Source organism: Sus scrofa, chromosome 9 (assembly GCF_054392235.1).
Source record: "Sus scrofa isolate SSC_HxYL_T2T_F1_AM1 chromosome 9, Sscrofa_HxYL_maternal_Yorkshire_Landrace_v2.0, whole genome shotgun sequence".
Taxonomy (NCBI): Eukaryota; Metazoa; Chordata; class Mammalia; order Artiodactyla; family Suidae; genus Sus; species Sus scrofa.
The window spans coordinates 79,220,031-79,244,008 of record NC_139391.1 but is presented as its reverse complement, the minus strand read 5'-3'; the positions used below and the strand labels follow the sequence as shown (position 1 = coordinate 79,244,008).

General features: G+C 34.9%; 1 long non-coding RNA gene across 2 annotated transcripts in view; it reads left to right on the top strand.

Moving 5' to 3' along the window:
* Window positions 1–465: 465 nt before the first annotated feature.
* Window positions 466–23,978, top strand: part of LOC106504957 (uncharacterized) — a 28,982-nt gene continuing 5,469 nt past the window's right edge. Inside the window, exons 1-4 of one of the 2 annotated variants that reach the window (XR_014816805.1) lie at window positions 466–602; window positions 1,092–1,184; window positions 2,199–2,240; window positions 15,563–15,776. This is a non-coding gene — a long non-coding RNA (uncharacterized LOC106504957). Of the gene's footprint in view, window positions 603–1,091; window positions 1,185–2,198; window positions 2,241–15,003; window positions 15,133–15,562; window positions 15,777–23,978 lie in introns of those variants that run through there. The other variant, XR_001298950.3, reaches the window with a different exon arrangement.

Sequence of the window (23,978 nt, the reverse complement as noted above, 5' to 3'; positions counted from 1 at the left end):
TACGTGCGGCCCTAGAAAAAGACAAAAACAAACAAACAAAAAACCCCAAATTCTCTTTCTCTTGTTCAAATTCAAACTCATAATTCCCAGATAAATTTCCTCTCCTTCCATATTTCTTTCCTCCTCTGCCCAATGGATGTCCCTCTTCTTCTCAGATATATCATTATCTGTATCAATGTGCAGTCTTTATATACACACTCTAGTCAAACAAACGTACTATCATAGCATATTTATTTTATATTTTATGGCCATTTATTTTTCCCACTAGAATATTTTCTTTAGACCTGTCAAAGGTAAACAAAGCCAAACATTAGTTAGAGTGGGGAAAACAGATTCTATTCAGTAACTATTGGCAGCAGGGGAAAGAACAGAGCTCCATTCCAAATTGTACAGAGGTGACTAAATGTTTTAAAGGGAAAAAAGGGGATTAGGGAAAGGGGAGTGCTCAAGCAGTGTCAGGGGAGTGAAAAATTATGAAAAGTGGGTAAGAGGATCAGTCAGTATACACATGATTGGGCCAGCTGTAGCTTCTAGCAAGAATTGAAGTTAGGATTATATTCTCCGAAAGAGACTGGAAGACAGAGGTCTTATCCTTTCTGCAGGTAACATTTTGAAGAAATGGCTTTCAGTTCTTGAAAAAGACTCTGTGGTTATAGGAGATACATATACATTTATCTTAAAGGGATGGATGAAGGATTTATGATTGTAAGCTTTCTTTTTTGTTTTGATTTTGTTGGTAAATGTTCTAAGAATTGGGGAGCAGGGTCCTATTGTCTCGAACAGGATAGAACAAACATTAAATTCTTTTGATAGCCTTGAGCTTTTGCAGGCCAGAACTCGGAGAAGGGTAAGGTCATCCCAGGGGGATGTGTCTTCAGCTGCCAAAAGCCACAACTGGTTTGGTGAAGTCTCTTGGTATAGGAATTTGAAGAAGTCATTACATGACGAGGGTTCTTCTGTAGTTCTTAGCTCCCATTTTTGTATTCCTTAAATAGTGTTCTTGGCACATGGTAGGTTCTTAAACTATTGATCGGGTTGGTTTAAATACTAACAGTCCTTTAATAACAGATTTCAATTATTGTTTTCTGTAGGTGTTCTATTCATCACTGCATACTTAAGATCCAATGCTCTATCTTAGACAGCTGTGCAGTTTATATACTGCCCAAATATGTCTGGATAAAGAGGTAAGGGAGAGCTTAAATTCAGCTTGTACTTTACATGCCATGAGCCCCAACACCAGCACTCATATTCTCTAAATCACATAAATACTTATGTGGGCTACTGGCTATCCAGCCAATTACAATGCCTGGGTCACAGGGTTCTAAGAAATTATACTAGATGGAAATGTTTTAACTTTCTGTTCTGGAGAGTTGAGGTAAAAGCAGTTTTAAATGGAAAATTTCAATAATTACCTTAATTTTTGCCTTTGCTTTGCAACAAGCGCCATTTGCTAAGATTCGGGAATTTGAATACTGGGAGCACAAGTTAGTCCATTAGAAGGGTCTGTTTGACTTAGATTTTATTGAAAGTCTTCAAGAGGATGGATTTGTACCCAGGGGTCTCTCAAATATAATCACTACCTTGGTAACCAGTGTCATAACCAAGAGAAACACAGATTCTTTTTTAGGGAGTTGACTGTCTTTTTGTTGATTTTGGTTTGTGATTGGGGTACATTTATCTGCTTTTATATCTTTTCTATACAAGTGTATGCAGAGATACTTTTAAGTAGGATCATGATTTGTTCTTGAGTTATACCAATATTCTTTTTTACTTTCATGGGGATTTTTTTAGCCTTTTGAAAAGGTATACCTGTTTTTCAGCCCAGTAGTTTGCAAATATTTCCTTCCTTCACATACTGACTTGTGCATTCCCATTAACCCATCCCTAATTTTTCTCTACTAAAACCAAAACAAACCCCCCAAACAAACATTAAAAAATTGAAGACCAGAATTCCTGCTGTGGTACAGTGGGTTAAGAATCTGATTGCAGAGGCTTGGGTCACTGCAGAGTTGCAGATTGAATCCCTGGCCCAGTGCAGTGGATTAAGGATCCTGTGTTTCCTCAACCATGGTGTATACAAATACAGCTCGGAATTGCTCCCTTGCTTGAGACCTTCCATATGCTGCAGGTGCGGCCATTAAAAAATAATTTTAAAGACCAATCTGATTTTTTTACAGTGTCACAATTTTGCATTGCAGATTCCACAGGAAGTAATTAATTAAAAATCAACAATGGCAATGGTAAGTGATATATTTTCTTGGAATAGGAAAATTAGTTTTTAAAATTCTTCATAGCAGTATAAGATATTTAATATCAAATGTTAATATATTCCTCTCTTTGGAAAAATTATTTCAGGAAGACTAAAAGAACTGGGATGTATATCAGTATCTTATACTGACCTCAATTTTATTGATAGCTACCTTCCAAACTTTGTGTGGTTGACAGAACTGACTTTTTTTCCAGTTTTTGTCTTAAACCAGCATAAATTCGAGTCCATTAAGCATCAGAAAGGTAAATTGTTGTTCACTTGTAAGAAGCAAAGAGTCTTTCTTAAAAACAATGTATTTTATTGAAGTTAGTTGATTTATAATGTTGTAGAGCAAAGTGATACAGATATATGCATATATATTCTCTTTCATTTCTTTTTCATTATGGTTTATTATGGGATACTGAATACACCTCACTGTGCTATACAGTAGGACCTTATGACTTATCCATTCTATATATGTGTTTACATCTGCTAATCCCAAATTCCCAATTCTTCCTTAGCCTACCTCCCATACACTATATATATATATATATGTATATGTGGTATGTGTGTCCCACATCTTCCATTCATCTCATGATGGACATTTATGTTGCTTCCATGTCTTGGCTATTCTAAATAGTGCTGCTATGAACATAAAGGAGAACGTATCTTTTTGAATTACAGTACTGTCTGGATATATGCCCAGGACTGGGATTGCTGGATCATATGGCAACTCTATTTTTAGTTTTTTGAGGAAGCTCCAAACTGCTTCCCATGGTGGCTCCACCAATTTACGTTCCCACCAACAGTGTGGGAGAGTCCCCTTTTCTCCACACCCTCTCTAGTATTTGTTATTTGTAGACTTTAATGATGGCCATTTTGACCCATGTGAGGTAGTACTTCATTGTAGTTATTTGTATTTCTCTAATAATTTCCGATGATGAACATCTTCTCATGTGTCTGTGGGCCATCTGTATATCTTCTTTGGAGAAATGTCTCTTTAGATCTCCCGTCCATTTTCTGATTGGGTGTTTTTTTTTGTTATTGAGTTGTATAAGCTGTTTGTATATTTTAGAAATTAAGCCCTTGTAAGTGGCATGAGAAGCAAAGATTCTTATTTGTCTGTTTCAAAGACTCATCAAACACATTCTTCAGTTACCATGGAAACTATCTCCAGCTAAATTTGAGAGGGTCTCTGGGCAGAACTGAAATGCCAACACTTATAGAAAAAACTATGTTTTAATTCTTCTGGAAATTATTTGCTTTTTTTTCCCTTAGGTGAGGTGCCAAATTATTTAGTAAGACCATATTGAAACTTGATTTGGCTATTAATGATTCTGAAGATAATTCTTAAGTGAGAAATATTTTTGATAGGAAAAGAAGAATTAGAGAATTGGAAAACAGAAGCTTATAGAATTCACACTGACAATTTTTTTTTTTAATTTTCAAAGTTGGGAATTTCAGTTATATAGGTTTTACTATTGACTTCATTAGTCACACTCAAAAGTGAATGCTATAATGATTCATATTAGTTTGTATTTATATGTTCTCAGATAAATAATCTGGCAATCTGTGAGATGTTTATTTTTAAAGTTTATGACATAATCCTTAGCATTTAATACAGTTTGATTTTTAGTCAATATATAAAAAATACTGCAGAATGTCCAAGTTTAAGTGATACAATTTTTTTCTTCCTGTCAAAGTTATAGTTATTGTTACAATAAATTGAACATTTCTCCAGTAACAAATTCATAATTCTACTATAAAGGATATGAACTATCTATTTAAATGTTAGATGCTTGTGCTTTAATAAACACAGAATGTTATTTGCAATTTATTTTAGATGCTTATACTTTCATAAACAAGAATTTTATTTGAAATTTATTTTTCATGAAGGAAAAATTTAGGAAGACTATCAATTATGAGGTGTAAGGGAAAGAACTTAGCCATTTTCTAGAAATCAGTCCAGCCCTCTGATTTTCCATTGAGGAAAACAGTTCCAGGTGATTTACTAATTGTATCATGTGACACACGTCCTGTGAACTAACTTGGAACCTGAGGTTCTGAGTCCCCAATCTAGCATGGTTAGCCTTTCCACTTGACTTATTTAATAAGGCACCTTTATGTTGGAAGACTAAATTGTAGTGTTATGTATATTTGTTAAAGTATTGAAAAACCCTAAAGCTTATTAGATTTATTAGCCTTTGGATCACAAGTATAATTTGCCTCAGTAAGAAAGACAGTACTTCAGTAAAAGAATGATAAACCCTCAAGTTTTCTGAACGTATGTATTTGGGAAACCCCATTGTGGGTGGCATTAACTAAATATTTGGACAGAAAATATGTGGGAAACATTAGGCATTGACTACATGGTGTTTGTCATGAAACACATGCATGTGAATGGACAGGTAAATACACATTCATATCTTTGGAGGTAGAACAGATCTCTATTGCAAGTGTTACACTAGTTATATTTTCCTTTTTCATGCGAATGCTCTTTATTGGCATGGGTTATTCAGAATTTACTATACATGCACACATCCTGTTCCTATGAAGTGAAACCTTGAGAATCTTTTTTCCCTTGCTGAAATACAAAATAAGTTTTAATAAACCCTGATCTGAAATAAAGTCAAGGTGTACAGAATATGTATACTATTATCTTTTGAAGAAGGACTGGGTATAGAGTTAAAAGTCTTGCATTAAAATTCCAACCATGCCACTTCCTGGCTCTTGTAAATTACTGGTTCAGTAAGAACAATAAGTAAATATAAGCAGGAAAAGAAGGAGTTTTCCTTGGGACAGGGCTTTGTACTTCCATGACCATTTATGTGTAAAATGCTGACTGTGTTATATAAAGTCTAACGTTTAGGAGCTTTCTCATCGGCAATACTGGTTACACCATTTGTTGACACTCGTTATTTTGTCCTAGAAGCTACATACAGGGGAGTTTCAAGGACAACTGTTATTTTCTAGATCTTCCTTCCTAGATTGACTGCATAGCCAGATGACTTGTTCATTAATTTGTCCACATGATCATTTAATGATATTTAACATAGTAGTTATTCTGCGCTTGTTTTATGTATTTCAAGTATCTATGCACTATATTCAATCCTGTGGTGACTATGTCCCGAAAAGGACAATTGATAAAGTTGATTACTGGATAAATTATTTCTCTCTGTTAGAAAAGATAACGATGATGATAATGTTGTTGTTAGTCGATTAGGTTTTTCCCCTCATATAACCCACAGATCGAAATCTATTTTATTCTCTTGAGAATATTTAATGAAAGATGAGTAAATATTGATTTTCATTAATGAAGTGGGTGGGTTTTTAAGTGTAAAATGTTAAGCAGATATCAGTCAAAGATCTTTTGTTTAAAAGCTCTGAAAGCTTATGGTACATTGTTCATCCATCACAAGATCAAACTGTTCAACATTACAAAAGGTAGGCTATGTGTTCTGTCATTACCAATAGTAGCTCACAAGTACTGCTTTGAGCCACAATCATAAATAGATGAGGATATATGCAGTAGTTGGGAAGAGGTGAAATCTAGTGGCAGTAATTCAGCTCTAAACCAATGAATTGAGGCATAAAACTTTTTTTCAGTCACCTGTTTTAAAGGGTTGAAGAATGTATGTAGTTCTCACCTGAAAAATTAAAAGTAAATACTTTGAGTCATTTTATTATAGCTTGACCCGTACAAATACAGTATAAACATATGTCAAAGGTGTATTTGACTTAAAGTTACGAGTAGAATGGTTAAGCTGGTTCAAAGAACACTTGAAATATATATACACATGTAATATGTATTATTCATACATATTATGTATAGATGTGTGAATACCTACACACACAGAGATTAAGATTGATTTACACTGTCAGAAGAAAAAAAGTCTTCCTGAAGTAAATGTACGCAGTGAGAGATAAAATGGTTAATATCCTACAGGGTGATAAAAGTGTAACTTTCTGGATTATCTTTTCTACCGGAGAGAAGTCATTTACACTTCTACTGGAAAAAAAACCACTGACGTATAACTCACAGAATCTGGGTCTTAATCGAAGGTAATTAGTAAGTCAAACAAAGGCTCATCCCTTAGAGAACTGGATAATCTTTGGTGATCTTATCAGACAGTGTTATGATAGGATACTGAAAAGACATACAGTCATTATTTTGTCCTACTTTGAATTGGTATAATTTTCTTTAGCAGTACCAGTTTCCCCAATATCTAAAGCCTGCTTTCTGTACTTGTAACATCATCATGCTCTAGTAGAATCCCCCTTTTTCTTTTTCTTTTCTTTTTTTTTTTTCTTGTCTTTTTGCTATTTCTTGGGCCGCTCCCGTGGCATATGGAGGTTCCCAGGCTAGGGGTCCAATCGGAGCTGTAGCCACTGGCCTACGCCAGAGCCACAGCAACGCGGGATCCGAGCCGCGTCTGCAACCTACACCACAGCTCACGGCAACGCCGGATCGTTAACCCACTGAGCAAGGGCAGGGACCGAACCTGCAACCTCATGGTTCCTAGTCGGATTCGTTAACCACTGCGCCACGACGGGAACTCCAGAATCCCCCTTTTTCTAAATGAATTCTCCAATCTTAGCTCCCTAGAAAAAGCAATCCTGCACAAAGGGAAAAACAGCTTTCTTTCCAGAATTTTTCTGGGTTTGTGCAAAATTTTAATATCAGAGAAAAGTCATTGATCTTAATAAACATTCTCCAAAACAGATAAAAATGAACTGACTTTATTTATATAAATATGGCAAATAGACTCCCACATATATTCCTGTGCCATATTCAGAAATTGTGAAAAAAGTCGACCTTTATTATTTGAATATTGTTCCTAATATTTATAAATATTTTTGATTTATGATGTGCTTTAAGTTTTTTTAGAATTTTGTTTTGCTTATGTTCTTTTTGTCCTGGCTGCCATAATTTAGTCATTGTTGAAATAATTTGTACAATCCTGTACTTGAAGTTCTTCATTTCAGGGTCATTTTCAGCCCTCAAGATCCACAACTGTAACATATTGCAGTATATTTTGTTTATCTAACAAGGCACATTTTCCTTTTCAGAGTAAAATAATATATATGAAATCTATGTTTTAAATACAAAATTTATTTGAACCTACAACGGGAAGAACTAATGTCCTTCACTCAATAAAATTGAAAACTCAGCTCCACAATGTATTGTTTTTGCAAAGAGTTTTTTATTAAAAAAATACTGCAATAAGAGGTTACAGAATAGCATACTGAGGAGCATATGGGGAAGTTTTCGCCAGAGGGAGTGAAAGTAAATAGCTTTGAATCATATTATCAAAAGAATGCAGTTAACATTGCAAACCAAGGAAAGAATAATAAATAAAAACTCAATACAATTGACCTTTAGACTGCTAATAGTTTATACATACAATCTCAAACCAAGAGGGCTTTTTATACTCCAACATATACTTTCAAAAATATAAACTGTTTTTAGAATAGTTTTAGATTTACAGAAAAATTGAGATGATATTTCAGAATTCCCTTATACCTTATACCAATTTCCCTTGACATGTTAGTATGACACATGTGTCACAATTAATGAACAAATATTGATACATTCTTCTTATTATCTAAAGTCTATATATTAATCAGATTTCCTTATTTTAACTCAAGGTCCTTTTACTGTTGCAAGATTTCATCCAGAATACCTTGTTACATTCTGTCATGTCTCCTTACACTCCCCTTGCAGGTGACAGTTTCCCAGACTTTCCTCATTTTTGATGACCTTGACAGTCTGGGGGAGTATTGATCAGGTATTTTATAGAAGTCTCTTCTATTGGGGTTTGACTAGTGATCTTTCTTATGGTTAGACTTGAGTTACGGATTTTTGGAAGGAAGATCACAGAGGTGGAGTGCCATTCCTATTCCTTTCTATCAAGGGTAAATACTATTTTTATTTGTATTTTATTTTTTTTGTCTTTTGTGTTTTTAGGGCCGCACCCACAGCATATGGAGGTTCCCAGACTAGGGGTCTAATCAGAGCTGTTGCTGCCAGCCTATGCCAGAGCCATAGCAAAGCCACATCCCAGCCATGTCTGCAACCTACGCCATAGCTCAAGGCAACGCCAGATCCTTAACCCACTGAGCAAGGCCAGGTATTGAACCCGCAACCTTGTGGTTCCTAGTCGGATTCATTTTCGCTGTGCCAAGATGAGAACTCGATACTATTTTTACATGACTTGTTATTGTTTATGCTAACCTTGATCCACTGTCTGAGGGAGTGCTCACCAGGTTCCTCCCCTGTAAAGTTACTTTTCCCCTCCTTCCCATTTGTACCTTTTGGAAGCACTATGCACAGTCCACACTAAAGGAGTGGAGGTTATGGCCCTATTTCTTGCCAGCAGAGTTATCTACACAAATTATTTGCAACTCTGTACAGGAAATTTGTCTCCCCTGATCTATTTATTCAATCATCTGGTTCTATAAGTATGAACTCATAGATTTTATTTTATACTTTGTGTTATAACCCAATACCGTTCTGTTTTATTTTTTTGCCCCCACTTACTGGATGTGAAAGTTCCCAGGCTAGAGACTGAACCCATGCCTCAACTGCAGCCAAAGCTGCAGTAGTGACAGAATCAGATCCGCTGAGCCACGTGGCTACTCCTTGTTTTGTTTTTAAGTTTCTCAAATTGTTGCAGTTTTCTGGGAAATCTTTCAGTTTGCTTATGTGTCCCTTTGACATGTCTTCATCACATGGGTTTTTGCTTTGGGTTTTAAGTTTTGAGATTTTTTTTTTTTTTTTTTTTTGGGAGGGAGGGCTACCTTCACTCTTCTAGCACTTGAAGATACTCCAAGATCATCCTATTTCCTGCCCCTACACTAGAATCAGCCATTTCTCTAAGGAGTCCTGGTTCCTTCTTGGAAAGTGGTACTAGGAACTAAGATCTAGGTGTTAGGTCTCCTCACTGCTACTGGAATGTCACTGTTTCTTGCCCTCTCGCTGACAGAGCAAGGAAATGTATGTGTTTACTAGCTAGTGTATAAACAAATATACATGTTTCTACATATGTAATCATCTGTGTTTATTTTAAACTAAACATGAATTTATACTGAAATCTCAGCTCTAATCCATTAAAACCCTCTTTAAGTTACAATTTTGAGTTTGATTTCATCATTACCTTCTGCTTTTTTAAAAAAAATTACTAAAATAGACTCATTTAAACATGTGTCTAATATTATTTAGTGGATTTGAGTTGAATACCTTTATTCTTCTAGGTATGCAATTTTATTACTTAACAATATCTAAATGTAATCACCAACTAATGTCTTTTAGTTTGATTATCAAGGGAAAAGAGAAGTTCCAAAAATGTAGCTTGGCTTGATGAGACATTCTTTCTCTCATTATGTATTTGTTAAAAATTTTTTTGGGTTAGTAAGGTATTATGGGAAAAAATCATAGCAGATAATCAAAACCAGGTAAACAATGGGATAACGGGAAAGTCAGAAACATGCAAAATTAGAATGGGTTGTATCTGTAATATGTCCACTGGATTTTTACAAGTTTTGTAGATTGTTAATAAATGATTTGGTTCAAGGGATTCAAGTATAAGATGAAAAGTGACATTAGACTTAGGTAAGAGGTTAACTTAGAGAATCAATTTTGTAATAGTAGATACTTTATATAGCAATTCTAATCCAAATAAATATACTATGAAAAATTCAGGATCTTTATTAGAGGATTCAAAGAAAAGAAAAGATACTCCATACTCCTTGATTGGAAGAATTAATGTCATTAAAATGGCTGTACAACCCAAAGCAATCTATAGATTTAATGAAATCCCTATCTAATTACCCACGACATTTTTCACAAAACTAGAACAAGCAATCCAAAAATTTATACCAATCCATAAAAGACCCAGAATTTCCAAAGCAATCCTGAGGCAGGAAAAAAAAAAAACCCAAGCAGGAGGCAAAACTCCCCCAGACTTCAGACAATATTACAAAGCTACAGTAATCCAGACAGTGTGGTACTGGTACAAAGACAGACATGGGAACCAAGGGAATAGCATAAAGAACCCAGAAATAAACCCAGATACCTATGGTCAATTAATTTTTGACAAAGGAGTTAAGAATATAAAATGGGAAAAAATTCTCTTCAAGCAAGTGGTGCTGGCAAAACTGGACAGCTGCAGGAAAATCAGTGAAACTAGAATACACCCTCACATCATGTACTAAAATAAATTCAAATTGGCTTGAAGACTTAAACCTAAGACAAGACACCATCAAGCACCTAGAAGAGAATATAAGCAAAACATTCTGACATCAACTCTACATATGTTTTCTTAGTCTCCCAAGGCAATAGAAATAAAAATAAAAATAAACCAGTGGGACCTAATCAACCTTAAAAGCTTTTGCACAGTAAAGGAAAACATAAGAAAAAAGACAACCTACAAAATGGGAAAAAATAGTTGTGAATGATATAACCAACAAGGGCTTAATGTCCAAAATATATAAACAACTCATAAAGCTCAACAGACGAAAAACAACAAACAACCCAACTGAAAAATGGGCAGAAGAACTGAATAGACATTTCTCCAAAGAAGGCATACAGATGGCCAACAGGCCCATGAAAAAATACTCAACATCACTAATTACTATAGAAATGTAAATCAAAACTACAATGAGGTACCACCTCATGCCGGTAAGAATGGCTAACACTAATAAATCTACAAGTAGCAAATTTGGAGAGGATGCGGAGAAAAGGGAACCCTCTTTTACTGTTGGTTGGAATGTAAGCTGGTACAACTATTAGGGAGAACAGTATAGAGGTACCTCAGAAAACTAAATATAGAACTACCATATGATCTATAAATCCCACTCTTTGGCATATATCCAGACAAAACTTTCATTCAAAAAGATCAATGCACCCCTTCGTTCATTGCAATACTATTCACAATAGCCAAGACATGGAAACAACCTAAATGCCCATTGACAGATGAATGGATTAATATGTACATATACACAATGGGATATACTTAGCCATAAAAAAGGACAAAATAATGCCATGTACAGCAACATGGATGGAACTAGAGATTCTCATACTAAGTGAAGTCAGTCAGAAAGATAAAGACAAATACCATATGATATCACTTATATCTGGAATCTAATATATTGAAGAAATGAACCTATCTAAAGAACAGGAAAAAAAAAAAAAACTCATGGGCGTGGAGAACAGATTTGTGGTTGTAAGGGGGAGGGAGATGGAGTAGGATGGACTGGAAGTTTGGGGTTAGTAGATGCACACTATTGCATTTGGAATGGATAAGCAATGAGATCCTGCTGTATAGCCCAGGGAACTATATCTAGTCACTTGTGATGGAACATGATGGAAGATATGAGAAAAAGAATTTAGGTATATGTATAACTGGGTCACTTTGTTCTACAGCAGAAATTGATAGAACATTGTAAATCAACTATAATAATTTTTTTAAAAAAGATCTTTATCTTACTGTAATTCAAAATCAGGAAATGTGATAACTTCCACATTTTTCCCTCAAGATTGCTTTGGCTATTCATGGTCTTTTTGTTGTTTCATACAAATTTTAGAAATTTTTTTCTATTCCTGTGAAAAACATCATTAGAATTTTGATGGAGACTGCATTGAATTTGTAGATCACTTTGGGTAGTGTGGAGTATTTTAACTCTTTTCATTATTCCAGTTTATGAGAATGGAATGTATTTCCATTTATTTCTATCTTCTTCAGTTTCTTTCATAATGTTATAGTGTATAGATCTTTCACCTTGGTTACATTTATTCCTAAGTATTTTACTAATTTTGATGCTACTTTAAATGGGAAATTCTTTCTCTTTTCTTAAGTAGAAAACTATCCTCTTTATGAGTTTGTTGTTAGTTTCTAGAAACAAAAATAATTTTGTATAGTGATTTTTGATCTCACAAGTTTACTAAATTCATTTATTCTAAAGATTTTTTGGTGAAGTCTTTAGAGTTTTTAAATGTAATATCATGTCATACGCAAATAGAGGCAGCTTTAATTCTTCCTTTCCTGTTTTGATGTCTTTTATTACTTTTTTTTTTAAACCTAACTTCTCTGGATAGGATATCTAATACTACATTTATAAAAGTAACAAGAGTGGGCTTTTTGTCTTGTTCTCTTAGAGTAAAAGCTTTCAGATCGTCACCATTGAATATGATGTTAACTGGGGGTTTGTCATATGTGGCCTTTGTTATGGTGAGGTACACTCACTGTTGAGAATTTTTAATCATGAATGAATGTTGAATATTGAATGAATCATGAATGAAAGATATGAATGCTTTTTCTCTATCTATTGAGATGATCATATGATTTTAATCCTTCATTCGTTAGTGTGGTGTATTGTATTGATTGAATTGCTTGTGTTGAACCATTCTTGCATCTCTGAAATGAATCTCACTTGATCATGGTGTATGATGCTTTTAATTTTATTGTTGAATTCAGTTTGCTAATATTTTGTTGAGAATTTTTACATCTACATTCATTAGGGATAATGGCCTGTAATTTTCTTTTCTTGTGGTGTCCTTGTCTGACTTTGGTATCAGGGTAATGCTGACCTTTTAAAATGAGTTTGGAGGGGTTCCCTCCTCTTCTGTTTTTCAGGAGAGTTTGAGGATTGATATTAATTCTTCTTTAAATATTTCTTAGAATTTGCCAGTGAAGCTGTCTGGTCCTGATCTTTGCCGGGAGGTTTTTAATTAGCGTTTCAATCTCCTTGCTAGTACAGGTCTGTCAGATTTTCTATTACTTTTATGATTCAGTCTTTGTAGGTCATATAATTCTAGGAATTTATCCATTTCTTCTAGATTGTCCAATTTGTTGCTATATAATTGTTCATAGTAGTCTTTTATGATCCTTTGTAGTTTTTTTACTTAAAAAATTTTTAAATTAAAGTGTAGTTGATTTACAGTATTGCTTCAATTTTTGTTGTACAGCCAAGTGACCCAGCCACAATATATACACCGTCTTTTTTTTTTTTCATACTATCTTACATCATGTTCTAACCCAAGAGACTGGACATAGTTCCCTGTGATATACAGTAGGACCCTACTACTTATCCCTTCTAAATGTAATAGTTTGCACCTACTAACCCCCAATTTCCTATCCATCCCACTCTCTTCCTCCCTCCCTCTGGCAAAAACAAGTCTGCTCTCCATCTCCATGATCTGTTTTTATTTTGTAGGTAGGATCATTTGTGCCATATTTTAGATTCCACATGTAAGTGATATCACACGGTATTTGTCTTTATCTTTCTGACTTACTTCACTTAATATGAGAATCTCTAATTCCATCCATGTTGCTTCAGATGGCATTATTTTGTCCTTTTTATGGCTGAGTAGTATTCCATCATTTATTCCACATCATCTTAATCAATTCATCTGTCAAAGAACATTTGGATGATTTTCATGCCTTGGTTATTGTGAACGGTGCTTGCAGTGAACATAGGGGTGCATGGGTCTTTTTGACTGAAAGCTTTGTCTGGTTATACGGCCAGGAGTGAGATTGCTGGATTATGTAGTAGTTCTATATTTAGTTTTCTGAGGAAATTCCATACTGTTTTCCACAGTGATTGTACCAATTTACATTCCCACCAACAGTGAAAGAGGGTTCCCTTTTTTTTTTTTTTTTTGTCTTTTTGCTATTTCTTAGGCCGCTTCCACAGCATATGGAGATTCCCAGGCTAGGGGTCTAATCGGAGCTGCAGCCACTGGCTTACACCAGAGCCACAGCAACGCGGGATCCAAGCCGTGTCTGCAACCTACACCACAGCTCATGGCAACGCCGGATCGTTAACCTACTGAGCAAGGGCAGGGACCGAACCCACAACCTCATGGTTCCTAGTTGGATTCGTTAGCCACTGCGCCACGACGGGAACTCCAGGGTTCCCTTTTCTGCACATCCTCTCCAGCATTTGTTATTTGTTGATTTGTTACTGATGGCTATTCTGACTTGTATGAGGTGGTACCTCATTGTAGTTTTGATTTACATTTCTCTAATAATTACTGATGTTGTGTAGTTTTTCATGTGCCTGTTGGCCATCCATATGTCTTCTTTGGAGAAATGTCTATTCAGGTCTTCTGCCCATTTTGCAATTGGGCTGTTTGTTTTTTGGTTGTTGAGTTGTGTGAGTTGTTTGTATATTTTTGAGATTAAGCCTTTGTTGGCTGCATCATTTGCAAAGATTTCCTCCCATTCTGTGAGTTGTCTTTTCATTTTTTTTAATGGTTTCCTTTGCTGTGCAAAATCTCTCTCTCTCTCTCTTTTGGTAATTCTAGCTAAGGATTTGTCTATTTTATTATCTTTTTTTCTATTGTTTTTCCAGTCTCTATTTCATTTATTTCTACTATGATCTTTGTTATTTTCTTCCCTAAACTAGTTTTGGGTTGAGTTTATTCTTTTAGTTCTCTGAGGTGTAAGGAAAAGCTCTGAGGTCTTTCCTATTTCTCGATATAGGAGTTTGTCATTATAAACTTCCTTTTTGGAATTCCTTTGCTGTATCCCATAAGTTTTGATGTGTTTTATTTACAATTTCATTCCTCTCAAGATATGTTTTCATTTCTCTTTTGATTTCTTCAGTTCATTGGTTGTTCAGTAGTATGTTGTTTAATCTCCACTTATTTGTGAATTTTCCGGTTTTTCTTTTTATAATTGATTTCTAATATCATATTGTCATAAAAGATGCTTAATATGATTTCAGTCTTCTTTATTTTTTTCCTTTTTTAGGTCCACACCTGTGGCACATGGCAGTTTCCAGGCTAGGAGTCAAATTGGAGCTGCACTTGCCAGCCCATGCCACAGCACCAGCAACATGGGATCCTTAACCCAGTGAGCAAGGCCAGGGATCGAATCCACATCCTCATGGATACTAGCTGGGTATTTAATCTGCTGAGCCATGATGGGAATTCTGATTTTAATCTTCTTAAATTTATTAAAACTTGTTTATGGTTAAGGTATGATCTGTTCTAGAGAATGTAGTTGAGAAGAGAGTGTATTCTATAAATATTGTATGGAATTTTTAATAAATGTCTGTTAGGTCCATCTAATTTATTGTGTAGTTTAAGTCCAGTATTTCCATATTGATTTTCTGTATGCCTAACCTACTCATTATTGAAAGTGGATTAAAGTCCCCTAATATTTTTATAATGTCTACTCTTCAGTCTATTAGCATTTGCTTCATATGTTTAGGTACTTCTGCTTTTGGGTGTATGTTTGTTTGTTGTTTTGGTGGTTTTTTTTTTGTTGTTGTTGTTGTTGTTCGTTTGTTTGTTTTTTGGCTTTTTAGGGCTGTACCTGCATCATATAGAAGTTCTGTTGGAGCTGCAGCTGCCAGCCTACACCATAGCCACAGCAATGTGGGATTGAAACAGTGTCTGCGGCCTACATAGCTCACAGCAATGCTGGATCCTTAACCCACTGAGCGAGACCTGGGATCAAACCCTCATCCTCATGGTTGCTAGTCAGGTTCATTACTGCTAAGCCACCACAGGAACTCTGAGGTACTCCTGTTTTGAGTATATATATATATATATATTTACTAATGTTACACTTGAGGAATTATTCTCTTTATTATTATATAATGACCTTTTGTGTCTCTTGTTACAGTCTTTGGCTTAAAAATCGGTTTTGCATGATATATGTATAGCTTATATAAGTATAGCTACTCCTATTTTTTTTGTCTTTTTGCCTCTTCTGGGGCCGCTCCCGCAGCATATGGAGGTTCCCAGGCTAGGGGTCTAATCGGAGCTGTAGCCACTGGCCTACACCAGAGCCACAGCAACACGGGATCCGAGCCATGTCTGCAACCTATACCACAGCTCACGGCAACGCCGGATCGTTAACCCACTGAGCAAGGGCAGGGACCGAACCCACAACCTCATGGCTCTTAGTCGGATTTGTTAACCACTGAGCCATGACGGGAACTCCAAGCTACTCCTATTTTCTTTTGGTTTGTATCTGCCCTTCACTTTCAGTCTATATGTGTCCTTAAAGCTAAAGTGAGTCTCTTTAGTTCAGAAATATATAGATGGATCATGGTTTTTTTTGTTGTTGTTGTTGTGTTTTTGTTTGTTGATTTCTTATCCATTCAGCCACTCTCAGGAGAATTTATTCCTCTAGTATTTTAAGAAATTATTAAGAGCTGTGGATTTACTATTACCATTCTGTTAATCTTTTTCTGATTATTTTTAATCCCTGTGTGTGTGTTCCTCTATTGCTCTCTTACTTTGATGATTTTCTGTAGTGCTATGCTTTGCTTCCTTTCTCTTAATCTTCTGTGTATTTACTATAGGTTTTGCTTTATGGTTACAATGAAACTTACATAAAGTCTTAACATTTATTACAGTCTCTTTTAAGCAGACATCTTAACTTTGCCTACAAAAGCCCTACAGTTTTAGATGGAAAATTATTTTGGTAAGATGTGGACTATATGTATGTATGCCCTTGTCAACACTCATCAATTGTAGACTTAGATTTTGTGCAGCTAAGTATAAAAGCAAATCTGTGAACAAGGTTCTTTGTTTTTCTTTCTTTTTTCCTTTCCTATTTAAGGCTGCACTTGTGTCATATGGAAGATCCCAGGCTAGGGGGTCAAATTGGAGCTGCAGCTGCTGACCTATGCCACAGCCATAGCAGCACTGGATACAAGCCACATCTGTGACCTACATTGCAGCTTGCAGCAGCACCAGATACTTAACCCACTGAGTGAGGCCAGGGATCAAACCCGCATTCTCGTGGACACTTTGTCAGGCTCTTAACCCACTGAGCCACAGTGGGAACTCATGTGAACAAGGTTCTTGTTAGAATGCTTACTTTTCTTAGTAGTATGCATTAAAAATTCTGAAACTAACTTTTGTGTATTCTAGACTTGTGCAAATAAATAAAAATATTGAGACTCATGGGATCCAGATTTTTCACTGTTCAGGTACAGTGAAGAAGTGATAAAAATATGGAAAGAGGAGAACCAATCATGCCTTGTGGTATTGAATTGGAAATGAAGCTCATAGTCATTAATTTATATATAGAAATAAAGACAGATATAATGTATAGATATAAATCGATAAAGATTATTTCCTAGCTCTCTTTGCTGAAAGGGACTAGAGGCATTCTTAACTAAAAACAACCAGGTTTCCCTGGGAAAATAATCATGGAACTATGTCTGAAGAATAAAGAGCAACCTCAGTGGAGGCCTGGACTTCAATCCCTGGCCCCTGCTGATGAGCAGCAAGGAAGACAGGCAGGGGCATTGCTTGGGAACAACTCCATGGGAAACAAAGTCTCCAACAAATACTGGGTCTTGGGCCTCTTCAACAGGCTCATTCATTATGACATTTAAGTAACAAAAACCCCACCATGATGAGTCAAAACTAGAGATAAAGGAAGAAGCAATCCCAGTATACAGAAGTTTAGAAAGATTCAAGACAAAGAATGACAAGTCACACAGAATTTCTCTTCCCAAATTTCTAAAAGCAAGTCTGGTTTCTTCTCTATTTCTTCTCACCTATCTGGGACAGAAATCTCAGAGGAAATGACATCATCTTTGTTCCTTGGCAAGCACATTGCTTAACTCAAAGACCAATCCTGTCAACACTTCAAATGAAAGCATGGGATATATAGAGAGAGTAATGCTTACAGATTCTTATAATGAATGAGAGTAAAGTGGTTACTGAAAATCAACAATTTGTGGGGAATGATATAGATCATGGTGCAAACACTAAAGCAGTGTTATTAGAACATTAACAAATCTGGATGTTCCTGTTGTGGCGCAGAGGAAACAATTCGACTAGTATCCATAAAGATGTGGGTTCAGTCCCTGGCCTTGCTCAGTGGGCCAGGGATCTGGTGTTGCCCCGAGTTGTGGTGTAGACCACAGACACAGCTTGGATCCCATGTTGCTGTGGCCGAGGTGTTGTCTGGCAGCTCAGCTCCAATTCGACCCCTAGCCTGGAAATTTCCATAAACCATACATGCGGCTCTAAAAAACAAACAGACAAAACAGAACATTAACAAATCCAATGAAGTCCTCCTCCTGTGTCGTAACAAAAAAGATAGTCTTCTAAAGATAAAAATGGCAGATGGTTTTCCACAAAACCACATTACTGCATTAAACACTAAAATGGTGAAAAGCAAAAAGAGAAGGTTAGTGTTTTGACATCTGATAGCAGGTTCTATTTTACCTGTGAATTATTTTCTTACCAAGTCAAGATTGTTCTGATTGGATACCTTTGAGTAAAAGGCTGAAATTACATAATCCATCTTCTATGCATCAAATTTCAGTGTACGCATGAGTATACATGGAAACAAATTTAACAACAGGAAACAGTTGATAGAGCTAATGAAAAAGCAATATGATCTAAAGGTTAGAAAAAAGACGCCAACTTCAAGAGATGACAACTTTAAGGGTTGAGTTGTATACCAAAATATATATGCTACAAAATATATAGAGAAATGAGTTATAACCAGTTTAATAACATAAGAATGCACGAACCTACCAAGATGAAAAATAAGCAGGAAAGAATAAATAGTACTGTAAAATGTCAACAAATACAGAAGGAATGGTTGAGTTAAAAATCAGGAAGAGATGTTAAAATCAATGAATAAGAAATCAGGACGTTTTCATAGTCTCAACTCTCTACAAACTTCTTATTAATCACAAAAGAAGAAACAATTACTCTAAAGTGAAGAAATCTGCAGATACCACCTTAATCAAGTGACCAAAACTTACATCACATTATTTCTTATATCCTATAATGAGAATGACACATAACTTGTGTCATATTACCATCAAAATGCACAGTCTAAATCTTATCATGAGTAAAGATCAGACAAAGTCACATGGAGAGACATTCTGCAATAGCTGCCTTCAAAATTTCAAGGTTAAGAAAGATAAAATTTAAGAAAGTCTTCAAGACTGAAAAAAAAAAAAAACTATAGAGATATGATAACCAAAGCAATGCTACAAAGCACATTATTAAGGCAAAGACAAATCTGAATATAGACTATAAATTCAACAATAGTGCATCAATGTTCTAATTTCCCAATTTTGACAACTATATTGTGGTTAAGGAAGAAAATACCCTTGTTCCTAGGAAATACACACTGAATGAATGTAGGGAAAAATAGGCATATTTTCAATTTAGTCCCAAATGGCTCAGAAAAAAGTAGTGTAATGTACAATAGTGGTAGTAACACATATATTATATACATTTTATACACAATCTACACATATAAAGTAATATATTACATGGGCAAAATATAAACAATTGGTGAATTTGGGTAACAGACAGATGGGTATTTCCTATCCTACTCATTCAACTTTTATACAAGTTTGAAATTATATTAAAATTTTGCCAAAGAAGTTTTAAAAAGTGTTGCTTTTAAGATAATCAGTATATAATATATTAAAAAACAATAGAAGGTAAATACAAATGAATAATTTTAAGAATGAGAAAGCAGATATCTGCTTAGTCCAGAGATACTAAAATGTAAAAAGACAATACTAGCACAACTTTACCAATGAATTTGAAAATAATTCTCTGGAAATTATAGATGGGATACTAAGTAGCAACAAAATTTTTGCTGTTGAAGAATACATATAGATTGGAAAAAGTTCATAATATATAAACTTTCAGATATGGAACAGCTTTCAAATAGACTTTACATTACGAAGAATAAATAGAAAATCAGAATTAGAATAATACATTTATAAAACAATCTGATAAAAGAAATTTTTTCTGTGTAAGTGGGCTATGGATATTTTCTTTTTGGGGACTTTATTTTGCATTTTCCAAATGTTAGGCAATGTTATGTGTTACTTTTTCAATAGCTATAAAAACCATCACAATTTTCGTAAAATATCTATGAAAATACACATTATAAAACATGTGCAATGGTTCTGGAAACTAAGGATTAGAATTCATCATATATCAGAATCTTGGAAGGATTCCTACTAATTACAAGCAGATGTTAAGGTTTAAACAAATCTAATCAAGGCCAATGAATGCTTGACCTTTTGCCCTGGAACAATGCAGTAGGGATGTAGCCTTTTGACAGGAAGAGGGTCAACAGCCGGAAATTGGCTGGACACCACCTTCTCCTAGTAGATGCATTCTGAGGAGGAAGTTCTTGTCCCCAGTCTTCCCTCCTCATTAGCTCATTCTTTACATTCAGTTAGAATATCTGAGAGACCTTGAGAATTAGAATGCGTATCTTGCCTCTCCGCAGCTCTACTTTGTAGCTCAGTCAGAGACCAGCACTCCTCCGTATCAGATGAAGCAGAGAAGAAAGAGTTGGGGCACAGCAGTACAAGAATGATTTAGTTTTGGCATACCAATGAAGAAAAATATGGTTGATTAAATTAGAGCTATATAATAGAATAAATTACTAATGTAGAAATAGTTTTAAAAGGTAAATGCAAGAAGCCCATGGGAAGTGAAAAAAGGCCATAACAAAATAAATAAAAGGAGTAAATATAAAATAAGTTGGATAAAACAAAAATCAAACTGAACAATTGATTTGGTTCAATTCCCCCATGAAAAGATAGAATTTCAGATTGGTTTAATAAAATCTAGCCATATATTGACTATAAGAAATGAAGGAAGAAAATAAAGAGATATAGAAAGATACAAATTAAATAATCAGAGGATGATATTATATCAGGTGTAGTAGAATTAAAGAGTATTCAACCAAAGGATATTTATAGTGATAAACATACAGTAAAAATCAGTAGGACAATCAGTAATATTTATCAAATAAGATTTTGAACAGGAAAATTACCAGCATTTATATGCATATGATATTTTGTATCTACCTCTATCAGTATACATCTTATTTTATTATACTCATAGAACAATTATAAAAAAAATCACTTGTAATTGGGCAGATAAAAGTCTTGGAAAAATTTTAAATGAAGAGAGTAAGTGATACTCTTTCACTAAAATGTGAAAAAACTAAAATCAATAACAAACAATATAAACTTAGTTGCTTCATAACTGAAGTCTTTTAATATGATCCCAAGAAGAAATGTGATTTTTAAATGAAATGTGCAATCACCAAAAGAATAATGGAAAAGATAGTCTGTTGGATTAAAGAACCTAAGATAATGTAGCTAAACCTCTGCTTCAAGAAATGCTTCAACTACAGGTCTTGAGACTCAATTTGGTAAACTGAGAAAAGAACAGCTGAAGCAACTAACAACCAGGAATGGGCAGACTCCAACGCATAGGCCCAATCTGGCTTGCTGCCCATTCTGGAGAGTTTTCTTTGACCTAGCCCATCTCCTGCCTCATGCATTACCTATTGCTTTACACATAACAGAGGCAGAATTGAGTAGTTGTGACTGAGACCATAAAGACCACGATGTATAAATATTCACTACTGAGTCCTTTAGAAAAGAAAAAAAAATTGCTAACCCTGAAATAGACCACAAATAAATAGCAAGATAATTTGTAGTTTAAAAAAAAAAAAAAAAACTGATGTAAAGAAAATTAACTCAAGGAGATGGAGAATATGTGGAAGAAGAAGATTAGTTAGGGAAAGCTAGTCTGAGGAGATGCTAAGGTCTGTTGGGTTAGACTCTGTCTGACATATGAAGAGCAAGGGAGAAAGCACTCCTGGTAAGGACAGCAATACGTAATAAAGGCCTAGTGATCTTGGGGAATATGAGGGAGGCTAGTGGAGTGGAACAGTAGTAAGCATGGGCCAAGGAGGCACTTGGTTTGAAAGGATGTTGAAAATAATTACCATAGCCTGCATGGGGAAAAAGTCTTGATTTTATTCAAAGAACAGTAGGATTTATACTAGTAAGGCAATTATAATGGGTTGACTAACACTAACAATATAGTACAGTAACAAAAAGCAAAAATACATGACATCAATTGATTTTTTTTTTTTTTTTTTTGATTTGGTAAAATTTGTTACCTTTTCCTGGTTAAAATTCTTTTCTTTCTTTTTTTTTTTTTTGACATTTCTTTGGGCTGCTCCCACGGCATATGGAGGTTCCCAGGCTAGGGGTCTAATCGGAGCTGTAGCCACTGGCCTACGCCAGAGCCACAGCAACGCAGGATCCGAGCCGCGTCTGCAACCTACACCACAGCTCACGGCGACGCCGGATCGTTAACCCACTGAGCAAGGGCAGGGACCGAACCCGCAACCTCATGGTTCCTAGTCGGATTCGTTAACCACTGCGCCACGACGGGAATGCCATAAAATTCTAACCAAAAAGGAACAGAAATTCTTTAAAGCAAGAAAAAGTCTTTATCAGAAACCACCACCACCAACAAAAATCATCAAAATAGAAAAATACTGAAGGCATTGCCATTAAAACCAGAAAAAAGACAGGAATATCTGCTATCACTACTATTCTTTGTTTTTCCAAAGATTCTAGATAATGCAAAAAGCACAAGGAATAAGTGTAATTATTATTGAAAGAAGAAAATTATTATTTATAGTTATGTGGAATCTATAGCAAGAAAACCCAAAAGGCTCAACTTTGAAAACTGACAGCTAGTTTGAGAATTTAATAAATAGCAAGTAATAAATACATAAAAATTAATAGTTTTTACATTAGAAATCACCAGATGGAAAACAAAATGGAAAAATGTCCTGTATCCATAATAAGGAAAAAAAATTATATGATATGTAGGAAAGCATTTAATATGAAAAATAAGATTTTTGTGAAAAGAACTTTTGAAAATTATATTAGGTACCATAAACAAAAATCCAATTAAATAGACATCATTTTCCAGGTTGAGAAGACTTCATAGCCATCCTTCCCAGAATAAAATATAAATCTAATATAATTCCAACCAAAATTCCAAAGGTATTTAACCTGACACTCAATAAAATAACTCTTAGGTGCATGTAAAAAAGTGCACACATGAAAGTTTGTGAAAAAACTATTATTGAGGAAGTGCTATTAGACATAAAAATTTTCTTGAAGCTGCTTGATTAAAATGGTAGGATATTAGTGTAGAAATAGGCAGTTCAAGAGAGTCTACAAACTTTTCCATGTATATATTAAATTCTAAAGATTTGGGGAAGAGAAGTATGGCATTAGAAGTTCGTAGGGGAAAGAATATATTATTCAGCAATTATGTCAATGCAACTGGGTTAAACATTTGGAAGAGAAGGTCTTGAGTCCCCTGATATCTCAAATACAAAATATAAACTGCATATGGAATAAAGTCTTAAATGTTAAAAATTAAATTATAGGAATATCAGAGGCAAGTGTAACAGAATAGCTGTATAATCTTGAAGAGGAGGAAGTGCTATTAGGCAATACAGGAAACCCAGACAATGAATAAAGAAAAAGCATAGAACTGGTAATATAAAAATTAAATCATCTGTCATTAAGACAAAATAAAACCATAAACATGTATTTTTTATATATATATATATACATACACAAGGTATTAGAAAAATATTAGGAAAGTGAAAAAATGAGACAAATGAACAGGCAGTTGACAGAAAACACAAGTGACTATTAAAACTATGAAAATTTGCTCAATCTCAGGGTGTATTTACCTGAATGTATAGATTTATGTCTTTTTTATTTTTTGTTATTATTATCATTATTATTTTTTGTCTTTTTTAGGGCTGCACCCACGACATACGGAATTTCCCAGGCTAGGAGTTGAATCAGAGCTGCAGCTGCCGATCTACACCACAGCCACAGCAACTTGGAATCCAAGCCACGTCTGTGA